At 33.7% G+C, this 11,209-nt stretch overlaps 1 pseudogene; it reads right to left on the reverse strand.

Moving 5' to 3' along the window:
- Positions 1 to 648: 648 nt before the first annotated feature.
- Positions 649 to 1,266, reverse strand: LOC112685949 (annotated as a pseudogene).
- Positions 1,267 to 11,209: the final 9,943 nt, after the last annotated feature.

Raw genomic sequence — 11,209 nt, forward strand, 5'->3', positions numbered from 1 at the left:
GTCCCGCACGATATTCTTGTACTTCACATCTCGTCTAACGAGATATCACGCTGGGAAGGTCCTGCAGGACGCTCTGCGCGCAGGACCTCCGCAGAACATCATACAGGTCCTTGGTGAGCGTCGCAAGATTACTAATAGCAACGTAGTTTCCGCTAAGACGTTCCCCGTTTTCTATTGTCCATAAATTCACATAACTGAATATTAGTTTGTCCGAGATTAATAATGGACTCAAAATCTATCGATCGCCCCGTATTCAATGCGTCGCAAACGAACGGTCCAAACACACCGCACGCGCCGTGTGATGTGGACAGCATGCAAACGAGAACGATTACCGGATATACGGATCACCCCCTCCCCTCCCGTCTTTGGACTACTGATCCGAACGCCATCGCGATCCGTTTTTCGGTGTTCGACACCACTGTATCCGTCGATCGAGTTCACCGGTCGTGCATCGGACGCCGGATTTACGGACGGGAAAGACGTCGCACAGTGGTCGGAAATAAAAATTTAGGCGGACAAAATAATTTTTTTTTCATATTTTAATATTAATTTTGTTTCGATTAAAGATCTAGGATTTTTTAAAAATAATATTTTTTATAATATTTTGTTTACTCGCAATCATAGTTAAATAACATTAAAAATTACGACTTAATCTGGAAACGATTCTAAGTTATCCGAGTCATCTTCTGAATCAGATTCTATGTCATTATTGTCAATCAATTCAATAAGTGACCGAACATCATCGTCCATAAGCTATACATTTTTTGACTTAATTATTTTGAGACTGGAAATATATGGATCAGAATATATAATTAACATTTTAATTAAATCCTCATTTTGTACTACTCTATTCATTTTACGTGTGTGATGCTCTCTAATATTTTTGAAATCTTTATTTCAGGCTTCTTGTTCCTCCTCTGATAATTTACCTGTATATGATATAATTATAAATATATTATTATTTATCTATTGATATTTTAACAGTTACACATATACCTAAGTGAAATAATATACCATCTAACCAATATGTAAAATGGCGAAACGTATGACATCTGCATCATGTATTAAAATTGTATGTACTGAAGCTGGCATATAATACCACAGGTATAGAGAAACATAAAGTTCCGCTATATTTAATGAATACTCTTGTAAATATTTTGTATTTATAGTCCAACCACAGACCATTGTCCATAAAATTACTCCAAATCTTCTGATTAGCTCTATGTTTAATCCGGTAACGTCGGCAGATTTTCCAAGGTTTCCAAAAAATCATCGAACATTATTGCCATCATTAGTTGTTCCTAATCCTAAAAATAAATTTTGCCATTTTATCGAAACTTCAACAACAAGTCTTCGTATCTAATTTTTTGGGTACCTACTTTCAACATTACCTAATTTAAATAAAAAAAAAAAACAAATAGTAACTATAGTATTTTATAATATGTATAATGATGGCATTATTTTACTATATAGATATTTGTTTTTAAGCAATTAATTGGTAATAAATACGAAGGTTGCAACTAGGTGCAAACACAATTTATATATTCGAAAAGCTGACAAGTTCTACATTAATATGTATTTAGTCGCTATTGATCATATTGGATCGCTTTGGATCTGCAATCTATGATTGTTTAAAAAACACGTTTCAAATAAGGAGCTCATAACATATTTAAATTTAATCATCAAATAATTATTTATTTAATAATACTAAAATATGAACTATCACTTACCTTCCTCATATATTTCTATGATGAAGTACAATATCGTAGGGTAATTGTAAACAAGTGCCTTAAACATAAGCAACTAAGAAATTATGATTTTAACTTGTTAGTCGTCATAATACAAATGTTCATAATACAAATTATCTATAATAATTGTGTAGTTATTGGATTTTGACGTGGTTATCGTTGATTTCATTATTAAGTGTCTATCAAATCTTTATATACTAAGTATATAGATGAAATATCAAGTGAAAAATCAATTTTTTTTCCATTTTGACCGCCTAGAATCTAATTTCCAACCACTGTGCGTCGTGGACGCAAGATTTAGGGAGATCATAAACGTTTTCCTCCGTCTTTTTTCCCTTTACTTCGTCCCGGTACTTTTATTGCGACTCTCGTGAAATTGAGATTTTTCATTTATTTTTGCCTTTTTTCGAAAATCTTGACTTTAAGTAAATAATATTTTAAAAATCGATTTTTTCTATGCCACCGCCACCACCGCCGTTCTTATTACGTTGTGGATCACCAGCTACATGTTGTAAATGAATAACGGTAGTCGTTTTCATAAAAAACCTACTAGTCCACTTGACTTCTAAACATTTTTGTGCAAGAAAAACCTCATGGAAAGGTACCCGAATTTTGAAATTATTTTGCGTATTTTCACACCATCGGATGTTACTGTTTCAGCAGAACTGTATTTTTCATGCTTGGAGAGAGAGCAAACAATTTCCTACGATCTACTACGTATCAAGAGTGAATGAACTTACTATTAAGCTGTGCTTAATATTGAAAACTAAATCACTCAGCAGATATCGTTTAATGAAATAATAGACTTAGCTTCTTTAAATTACGACGTGAAACACTTTAAATTTGGATTCATCTAACTTATTTAATTGTCGTTTTTTTTTCTCAATTATTTAACGTTTTGACATTGTTGTTTGATTGTTTATAATATCTGACTTGATTTTTTCATTTAATTATAGTTTATAATTATTTATAAAGAGAACATTATTTTTGTTTACAGTACATGTACCTAAATAAAGCAAAAAAAAAAATAAAAAATCGTGAGGCTTGTAATGAATAGGGGAAGAGAAAGAGGCTCAGCCAGAATACAAAAAATGTACAGAGGGAAACTATTTTTTCAACGAAATCTTGGGGGATCTTGTTTGTCATTTTTGACCATTTTTTACTTGGGATCGAAGGCGTATAGTTCAGGAATGCCTAGGAGCGCAAAAATCCTAAGTCCGGCACTGAGCGCAATACATTATGCCTACCGAACACAATTATTGAGCACGTAGGCTATATATTGTTCGGTCACAAATTGTAATATCGGGATCCCTTTCCTCCATCCATTTCTCTCGAGAGAATCGCAGTATACTCGTACTGTGTTATTAATCTTTCCGGACCTACGATTTGAACGGACAATTGTTAACCGCATAAGCGGTACAAATATCGTTGAAATAATATTGTTAATATTTTCCGACATCTCGAAGTACTATGCGGGTACAAGGGCGTTAGTGAACAATGATTTTTCTTGTCGTACCGCGGAGTCGAGTAAAATGTTAATGGGTTGCGATATAGATTTATGCACCGACCTGACAGAAGTGTATACGACGTGTACATATCGAGTATAAACATAGCGTGTAAATAGTATTCCCGGGGAGTTTCTATTCGTCGTAAAATAACGACGACGGAAAAATTGGTAAAACAACTGTTTTTGTTCCACATGGTCAACGAGAACTTTTACTTTGTTGCTAGTGCTTTATTATTTCGTAGATTTAAAAAGTTAAACGAAAACTAAACGGCCGCAGCCACACGGTACCATGTGTTTGCATAAAATCCGAACGTTTTAAGTGTTTTTAGCATCCCGACGCATTGCATAAGCGCAACTTAGGAGACATTGCCATAGCCCTTCCAGATTACAAGTAACGTATATCAGACATTTGTGTTTGAGGTTAAGATAAAATCTAATCATAATCGATACACGAATAATTATCAAGGTTTTATTCAGTGTATTATGACTTTCGTTTCACTTTGGAATATCCAAAACCAAAATTTGGTTCACACAATCGCGTTTTTTCATCTTCTTACTAAAATGTACGTAAACTAGTAGATGTTGATGTTAAGTTAGTTCAGTGTTGGTACTCATAGCTTCCCCCTCAAAGTGTAAGCTCTAGTTGCGTTTGCGGCGCGTTGAGAAGCATTTGTAGCTGCATCACCTATTATCATCATGGTGATCCGACGTTAAGTGTTACGCGAATTCGCGTGTGTGGTTGGACTGAAAACTATTGTTTTTCCTCGGAACGATCGATTACGTATTTCAATTTTTATTATTTTTTTTGTTTTTTTGTTTTTTTTTTTTTTTTCTATACATACTCACCGACATTTTAACGCATGTCAGACGTCTCGCCGCGTACCAACGAAATATCCGAAATGTACTACAAAAATACGTAAACAGTAAAATTCGAAATAGAAAAGTTCCGTTCTGTCGAATGACTGCTCCACGCTGCGTACATCGTATCCCACGACAGTATTGCGGTTTCCGGGTTACCGCACGGCACGAAGGTAGTCACCGGATAAGTAGGTGCCGGTATGATATGCACAGCGGCACTGCGCGCACACAGAAAGATGGGTAAATCAAACGTTTCTCGTCCGTAATGACAACGTCTTTTTACGACAGCAATCATTTCTGTTGCCCATTGTATTCGTTCCGCGGTTTAGGCACACACTACGGCGGACGGTGTATGCTTCCAACACATTTATGCACTCGAGAACGCATGTCGCCAAGACGCGGATTCATTCCAGCGCGAAGTTCGGTCTCGACCTCGTGCGCGCATAATTTCCCCGTCCTAATTAATTTCTGTTATTATTGTTGTTGAAGCACCGCGTAATGTACATACATCGGTTTTTTCATTATTTATTTTTTTTTCACTCATCAAATCTGAACGCTGTTTACAAAAAGTATGTTTGACTGTTAAGTAGTTCAAAGTATTAACGGCACGCTTAAAAAAAATATCCTAGGCGCTGTACACTTTTGATTGTTTAATATTACACACGCACTCCGTAATGTATGTACAAATCTTTATTTATAACAACTAAATGTATTTCAATGTAATAAATAAATGCTTGTAGCACGATCAACTTTATAAGACAGCATACATAAACATAATTATTTAGAGACAATTGTGTTACACGTTTTTCAATTACTTCTTCCGTAGTGAAATTTCTAAAATTCAAAACATTAGAAGTTTACAAATCAGTTTACAAATAGTACTTATTCTTATTCTTCTCAAGATTTTACGGTCTTTGAAGGATTTTCATTGTTTCCACGATATTTCTCCATCTACTATATCCGAACTCTCCGTTATTGTTACTCCCTATGTACAGCTGTTTAAATCACGTGTGTGAAATTAGCCCTCCTACTATAAAAAATACTTTCCAAAATAATTGTAACCTTATTTTCTTAATTTGTAACTATTTGTAACCAAGTTTTTAGAATTTGTTATCTCATATTTTTCAAGCTACGGGTACTTTCTTAATGAGTACTGCTGAAACATATTTTATTGGAAACAGATGTTTTTAAGGATAATACGATAAATTAAAATAAAATCTTAGTCAATGGTATACTACCATCAAAGTTGTTTGTTGGAAAAGAAAGGTAAACAGTTAAATACTAAAAAGTACTATTCATATATATTTTAGGAGGTAATTATATTTTATACTACTAAGTTTTCACTGCAGTCAATAATTTCATACATTGGAGATGTAGATGTAAAAAACATGGACTACTACGTTACACACTGCAATAACGAATTAAAGCTTATTGGGAAATACATAATAACTTGGTAAAAAAAAGAACAATCTATAAGTGTACAGAATCTAAATATGTGAAACCACATCTATTATTTTATATAAAAATGTCAGATAAAGTATGTTAGATTTGTTAGCGTTTTAAAATTGTATTAATTAATTTTTTGAATTAATTTTTTTATTTATTTTTGTGAGGCTCTAACAGGTTTATATATATTTTAAAAATAATTTTAATAATTCAAAGAAATATTTGCATTCATTTACTTTATGGTTTATTTTATACTATTGAATTATAATGAATGTAAAGTGGCTTCTTATATTAAATTATGAGTGCTAACAATTTATTACATATGTTCATAAATTGAATATGTTATAAAACATATTTTATTTAAGATTTTAGCCTAATCGAATAAAAATAAATGTAAAATTCTAGTTAATTAAGACATATTTATTCAATCTAGATTTTTTTTTTTATTAAATATAGATTTATTTTCTTCAACTTACGATATGTTCTAGGCGAATTAATTTAATTGGGTGATATTATAAATAACAATCTTAACTTTTTTTATAAAGATATCTACTTAGGGAAATCCATCGGAATTCAAAATTTATGAGGTTACAAATTCTAAAAACTTGATTACAAATAGTTACGAATTAAGAAAATAAGGTTACAATTTTTTTGGAAAGTATTTTTATAGTGGGGGAGGGGACTAACTTCACACACGTATTTAAATCATTATTAACCCTGTCTATCCAATTACCAAGATGTCTGAAATGTGCTTTATTTCACATAAGCATTTGCTACTATCTCGATATTCAATACTCAAGTTTAAAAAAAAAAAAAACTATGAATAGCTGAAAGGATTTTTTTCAGGTTTAGCCGAATGATGTTTTTCTATTTTAATATACATCATAGCATACTTTCAGAACTAAAAATCCTCTAAAATTTTTCATAAAATAGTAAAGGAAAATGTTGTTATCAAATTTAAATTGCAATATATGAATGTAGAATATAACGTGAGCCACACATATCGAGTATTAAGATATTATCAAAACAATAATATTAAAAAAAATTGAATTAAAATAAAGTTAGGTGGTTATTATATAGGAACTGTTCAATAATTGTAATCAAATTTATCCGAACGATCCTCAAGTCTTTCGCAGTCGATCCGATTATTCGGTGGACGGATCAGGCGTTTGGGTACGATCACCTGCACAGTATTCCGAACCGTTTCGTCTTTCATCGTGTTCAACGGACGTTTCCGAAGCCGTTCGATAGTATCGTCTCCTGTACGAATATTCGGCTCTTGCGACCGTTTCTTGTCCGCCGCTCGTAAGGTACTTGCGGCCAGAATACGCTGGATGGAAACGCTTGTTTTCCGGGTCGAACATTTCCGAACGCCGCAAAGGTATGGTCATGCCCGACGATTCACTGGACATACTAACATAGTCACCGTTGTCATTTTCATTTACTTCAGACATTTCTGACGCCAAACGATAATCTCTCGATTCCTGATTTTCATCGGCGATTGACGATGGTGCGGTTGACGACGCGTTACTCCATTCGTCGAATTCGACTGACGATTCCGAAGCCGTTGGATAGAAATGATTCCCGTACGAGTACTGGCGTAAAGGTATGGTCATTGCTGATGTTCCGCTGGACACTGATGGGTCACTTTCACATCTATAGATGTCACAAAAATCTTCGTTTTCTCTCGCTTGTTCGGATGCCGGTAGATAACGTTTGTTTTCGGTGAATATCTGACCGGCTCTCGATTCTGTAGTCTCGACGTCAACGGATGCTTCGAATGAATTGAGACTTTCTTCGCCACGTTTGACTAAGTCCGGTTGATAAAATTCTGCACGTTTTTCCGATTTTTCGGAAGTTGTCAGACAATCAACGCTTGATGATTCTTCCGTCTCAACGGCAATGCGTAGTTCAGTTGAACTGGGATTATCTTCACCGTGTTCGACTAGGTCATTTAAAACCGGTTGATGAACGTCCATACGGATTTTTTTTTGTAATCGTACCGCTCGCACCCTTTTAACGAGGGCACGTACTTTTGTGTTGATGGATCGAGCTAATCTTCTGAAAATTTTCATTTTGCAAAATTTTAATCGAAATCGTAAAAGTGCAAGTAAATACTCAAATCACAAAATGAAATGATTTAACGTTCGCCTTCATTAATCTCTAAGCAATAGTTTAATAAATAATGTCCAAATATTGAAACGTATTCTAATTTTTTTTGTTTGAAACCAGCTATTTTTTTTTGTATTACCAAAATTATACTAATAATATTCAAATTTAGATGCATCCAGTAGAATTTATATTATAAATTAAATTGATGTGATTAACTTTTTAATTTTTCTCGATAAAATGAAATCACATTATAAATTAAAATTAATAAAATAATAGGAAATTAATAAATACTGATTGGAAGAAAATTAATTAGGTAACATTACGGGTACTCACAAAATGTGTAAAATTTTATAGTTATAAGTTTCTAGTTTTTAATACCGAAAATCTCGAATTACTCGAGTGTAATGACTAAAACTAGTGTGTTCAAGGTATTTTAATTTTAATTTAAACATTCATAAAAAATAACTGCGTCTATGTGATTAATGCAATTCAAGCGCCACATAATGACATACAATTTTTAAAAAAATAATAAAAATATAAATTACATAATAAAAGAAAAACAGACGCAGTATTATAAATCGAATTGGTATCACATTAAAATTGTGAAAAAAATAAAACGTTAAAACGAAGAACACTTGTGCTGCACGGCTGGCTATCAATCACGTACTGTGACGTATCCATTAAGTATGAATTAAATCATCACCTCCAAGTTTTTTGAGTAGCTATTAAAGAAAATAGAACGTTCAAAACCCACGCTAGGTGTTTGTATAAAGCTGACTATATTAATAAAACGTTGGAATTAAATTTTCTTAAGATATTTCAAGAAAAAGAAGAATTAACATAAGGAAGTGGGTTTTCATTAGACAGTATAGATGGCATAATAATGAACATAAACGTATACAAATCTTTAGGAGGTTCTTCATATAGTTCGTTATCCGCATTTATAGAAAATAAAAAAGCAACTATTAATATTCGTAATACCCATGATGAATGTTTTAAGTATAGCGTATTGGCGAAACATATTAACTCTGCTCACCCCGAAAGATTTACTCATTACACAGAAATACAGGACAGATATGATTTTTCTAATTTAAATTTCCCTACCACACTAAATTATATTAAAAAATTTGAAAAAAGAAAAGAAGTATCTGTCAATGTTTATAGAATAAAACAGGGAGAACCAAAATATACAATTAATGTAAGAAAAATGTCGGAAAAAAATGTTATCGAATCGAAATTCAATAAAAATATACAATACATCCAGTAAAAGTATGCAATGACGAATTAAACGATTATCACGACTTATTTTTATTTGATGATGGAACTGGCAGGCAACATTATTATTGTATAACTAATTTGGAAAAATTAGTCGTTGCCCAAATATCGCGGAATGGATATACCACATTGTTATGTGAGCGATATTTCAAATCATACTTCGGGGTCAGTCGTTGGGGGTTAAACCAACGGTTAAAAAAACCAACTGTACCGTTAATACCTAATTCAAATCCATTTATAAAATTTGAAAATTGGGATCATTCACACAAACATCCATTTGCAATTTATGCAGATTTCGAATCAACACTCGAATAAGAAAATTATACCAATATTATTTACCACCATGACGTAATTATATACCTACATATTTGTTGGAGGAATTCAATATAGAGATGGATCCAGTTAGACTTAGTGAGGGTTCTAGTTTTGGCAGAGGTAATGTTGCTAAAAAATTTTTGGAAGAGATCGTTAAAAAATTGAAAATATGTCAAACGTAAACATACCACTTATTATGACCTAAGAAAATAAAATAAATCATGAAAATATCATCACTAAAAGAACATGTCCACTATGTAAGGTAAAATGTGCACAAAGTTCAAACAATGCTGTCAAAGATTACGATAGTTTAACTGGAAAATATAGAACCGTATGTAACTGATGCAATCTAAAAATGGTAAAGCATAGATTCGTTCCAATTTTTTTTTCGTAACCTGTGTGGTTGTGATTCACATTTCATTGTAACACAGTTGGGTTTCGATACGAAGACAATTAGAGTAATACCTAATGCAGAGGAAAAATATATCGATCATATACGATGAAGATAACGCGGCGGCGGAGGATGGACCAGCAGGACCAGCCGGAAAACAATGGATTTCCATTGTCCCAGGATCGGCAAATACGTACTACACGTAATAGAAAATAGACGGATTTTCAGACCGAAAACTATTAAAATCTTAAGAATCGCATAGCTTTAAAAGCACGGTTATCGTACTTCAAAAATCACCTCATAGATATTATAATATTGATATATACTCGTATGCATACAAAAAGTTAACGATTCATCGAATTCGATCTACCGTCTCGCAGAATGATCCAAATAGTAGGTATATTCCGTTTTCGGAAGGCACACATAACGCGATTATTGGTTGATCCCCGGGCGTGGTTGCGCGGCGGACAAGTGGGCTAAAAGCCCGTTCGTCCCGGGCGGTTCGACAACAAAACAAACAAAAACCATAAAACTACTTCCCTCGGCGCGGGTGCAGGACGTTTGGCGCAACGTGAATTTCGTGACGAAACGATGTCGCACGCACAGAAAACAGTAAAGTGTGGCGTTAATAGGATTAAAAATGTCGTGCGCTTAGTATAGAAACGTAATGGTTAGCGTTCGTTTTATTATTATTATTTTTTTTTTCGTCCCACGAACAGTTCACTCTCAAGATTAATATCAATTATTACGTGGACGTGGAAGACAAGAAAATGTTCCGACCTAACTCCTCTCCGGGCAGTGCGCGACGTGGAAGACGTGGAAAACAGCGAACGACTGGACGCGCGCGGAAACGCGAAAAGTAACCCGATCGGGTTGCGGCTAAAAAAATTCTTACTCCCCCCGGTAATATTTTCCGGGAGTATGATTTGCCTGTTACACCGGATTAAACATTTGTGAACCCCTAGGCAATTAAAATTTTGGGCCCTACAAAATTATTTTTCGCTTACATCGTTAACATTACTATACAATAATTAAAGTAAACAGCTTTAATAATAACCAACTATTATTAATAAATAAAATCATGTTCATTATCTTTTTGTTATTTGCAAGAAAACTTAATTATTATATTATTTATATTTGTCGTATTATATATAATCGTATAACGTTTGCAGGTTCGTTTTTAATTTCGGACGCTATTTGGATTCACGTTTGACGCGGTGTTAACTTCTCGTCCCTTTGGCGGTAACAATACGTGCGTGTGCGCGTAATTTTTTTCCCTTTTACTTTTCCCGTGCATCGCGGGAAACTCAATATTATATTATTACGGCAAAAAAATGCCGCACTCGAGTCTCTTAAGCGTTCGTAACAATGCGTACACACACGGACCCGTACGCTATGTTTGCACACGGCGAGAGGGATAAAAAAATCAACTTATCGGACGTGCGTCTCGACGAGACAAAAACGGGGTAATTTCTGGTAAACACCACTGTTCACGTCGAGTACCGTGACCGTGTTGAAAAAATATACGAATGTTAACGCGCGAAAAATTAAATTTCT

This window comes from Sipha flava, unplaced genomic scaffold (assembly GCF_003268045.1).
Source record: "Sipha flava isolate LNK unplaced genomic scaffold, YSA_version1 299_pilon_pilon, whole genome shotgun sequence".
Taxonomy (NCBI): Eukaryota; Metazoa; Arthropoda; class Insecta; order Hemiptera; family Aphididae; genus Sipha; species Sipha flava.